The following is a 3,246-nucleotide window of genomic DNA, read 5'->3' on the forward strand; positions in this document are numbered from 1 at the left end:
AACCGTTTCCTGCCTGTGCTTGGGTTCTGTCATTACGTTCCGTGACACCCACAAGTTGGTTTAATCATTTGTAAATATAATGTCACAGATGTTACTAAAAGACATTTGTAATTAATCTTTGTGTAACGCTGAACTGCACCTGTCAAAATGATTTGCACCCTCTGGGTTACAGGGTGTTATTAGTTTTGAGCGGTTGTTATATGAGAATCAAGTATTCCAGAGCGCTGTGTAATAAAAAAGGGTTAAATGGTTTACAGCTGGGAAATGTGATATCAGTTTCCCGTCTGATGAGCTCTTGTGTCTGTTTCTTCAACATCTTATTCTATTGACTCAATCTGCTGTCACCAGTTTGAGATCTGACATGTTGTGACTCAAAGCAACTGGAGCGTTCACACCTCTGTCACCTGTGCTGAAGGTTTGATTCGTCTGTCTGTGCACGTGGAGCTCATCAGTCAAACCATCGCTGTAGTATGGAAGGTTAAGGTTCAAATATATGTGGATTTTAACACGTGAAATACTCGTCAACAATGTGTATTCCACACATACTCATTGTGTATTTAACACGTTACGTACACGTTAAATAAACATCAAGTACGTGTGGAATTTGCATAAACAATAAACAATACATGATACAGACACCTGTTTCCAGTTTAAACGGGTCATTGGCAACCTAAGCATTGGGTCAAACCATTTCTGTAAATCTGGGGGTTGTCTGCCTCGCATACGCTACCACCATTAAAGATCCTCCTGTTTATTTGTCCTATACTTCTTTTTCTTTTGTAGCCCACACAAATAAATATCTGTTTTTGAAAAGGTTCTGTATTTTCAGTCCCATGACCGTCAATGTTCTGAAGTACTTGTGTAATTCTTTTAGTCCACGAAAGAGTTGAGATGATAATAAAGATGCCCAGTTACATAATACGTCTAGTATCTCCCTTTCTCATTTGGTGTTATTTTTGCTTTTTAGCTTGTCCCCTACATCCGGGGTCCGGGATGTCACAGGGGGGCCACAGAGCAGTTTATTAAACTTTCGGTGTTTACTAATTTTAGGGTGGGCATCCTCACATGAGGATGATTCTATGACCTACTTGAGAGTCAATGACATAAAAGATTGAAAACCCCTGCCCTTCTTACATTTACATGTAGTCATTTAGCAGACGCTTTTACCCAAAGCAATTTACAAATGAGAAACATAGCACATTTATAAACCCTTGAATGGTGTCTGACACCAGTCTAAAGAAAAGGCTTCTTCAGGAGAAAATTAAGCCTTCAGCTCCACCCAGTGGACATTTCATGTCAGATCAGCATGAGCTACTGGAACTGTCATGTTTATTCAATGAGATCAGACTGCTGTGGCCAGATGCTCTTTCTGGTTCTTTCAGCAGTGAACAGAATCGGACGGTTGAGTTTAGAAATGTTACTCTTGAGTTTGCATTCTGGGATTTCCTCATCTCAGTCTCTGCTCCTTCAGTTCATGTTCTCCTCCACACCTCCTCCTGTGTGTGTTTGTGTGAACCTGGAGAACACGAGGACGGCATCTCCCATCACCACACCATTATTCAACACATGCATTGCTACAGAGTAGTGGTGACATCCCTTTTTTTACAAGTGATTGTTTATGATGACTAAATGACAGAATAAAAATAAACCAGAACTTGTATTTCTTGCCTTATAAAGAATCATCACAAACCTTTGTAGTTAAAGGCATTTGGGGCAATATTAACAAACACTGTCACATTTGTCATATTTCTATCAATGTACAGGGTTGAGTGATGAAAATAAAAAAACGAATATTAAGAACTATATTGGTTGTGAATTTGTAGAAGTTTTGGGACATTGTCTTCACTGGTGAGTGATGTGCCAGCACAATGCAATCATATCTGAAAGTTCAGTCTTGTGATCTACAGATTCATCTGCACATTTGTGATTTCAGAAGTGTAAAAGTAACTATGATTGCTCTCATGATGTGAATGACTTGTTAAACAAGCTTAATGGTCCTTCATGTTAGAAACCTTTTGATTTGACAGAAACATTACAATGTTCATTAAAGCTGCGAGCAGCGATGATCGGGCCCTCGCGAGCAAAAGTGCAACCGCAACCCTGTGCCATCACCACCCGTCGGCCTCAGGAACAGTGAACGGTGGGCAACGTGCATGTAAGGAGTTACATTATAGATTTTTCCGTGCCATATTTCCTATTTCCAGCTGGTGGCGCTATGACTATAAGTGAACACTGACTTGGATATGTGTTCAGGCCAGGACTCTTATCAAACATGTGAAGTGTGAGGCCGGTCGGACATTGTGTGCCTGAGTTACTATAGCTTCCTGTTTCATGGTGAAACATCAAACTGTGTCAGGCCGCCACGGACACGCCCCTCATTGAAAAGTTAGGTTCTTTTAATGTATCTTCACAAAGGTCTGAAGATCATACTGGCTATACAGTTCAAATATGATGCTGACCTGTTTGAAGCTCTATGAGAATCTCTATGTATGAATCTCTACATTGTATGCCTGAGTTACAACAACTTCCTGTTGATGGCGAAACTCCAAACTTTGGCAGGCCGCCAGGGTCACGATCCCCCACGAAAAGTCAGGATCTCCTCAATTTAGCTTCGCAAAGGCCTTAATATGATAATGACATGACGATGATGTTGATCGGATTAAAACTCTAGGAGGAGTTCGTTAAAGTACGACGACTGGAAATTGTAACAAATTACAAAATTGCACAGGAAATCAAAAATAACGGACTTCCTGTTGGGTTTAGAGATATGCTCCAAGAGACTTTTCTTAATGATTCGGGGAGTTCTATCAGCCCACCAAATTTGGTGCATGTACGTATTGCGTAGTGGCCTGGGCAGTTCTAGGTGGCGCTAGCGAGCCATTTTGCCACGCCTAATTTTAAAACCCATATCAGACGTAAATTTTCGCCACGTCTGATGCGTGTGCAAGTTATTGTGAGTTTTTGAGCATGTTTAGGCCTTCAAATTAGCGATCAAAGAGGGAGAAGAACACAGAAACAATAGGGCTCTGCACTGCGGTGCAAGCCGGTGGCTTGCTCCTTCATGCTCGGGCCCTAATCAGTAGGAGGATTATGTTCATTCACCTTTCAGTGAGAAACTTCAGATGTGTTAAGACTCATGAATTAAAGTAAGACATGTTTTAAAGTTTCATTCTAAAGCCCTTAGGAAATCATCATCTGGTCTTTCTAAACACTTTTCACCCCACATAAACTTCTCCCACTTACAGT

The sequence above is a fragment of the Triplophysa rosa genome, linkage group LG14 (assembly GCF_024868665.1).
Source record: "Triplophysa rosa linkage group LG14, Trosa_1v2, whole genome shotgun sequence".
Lineage (NCBI taxonomy): Eukaryota > Metazoa > Chordata > Actinopteri > Cypriniformes > Nemacheilidae > Triplophysa > Triplophysa rosa.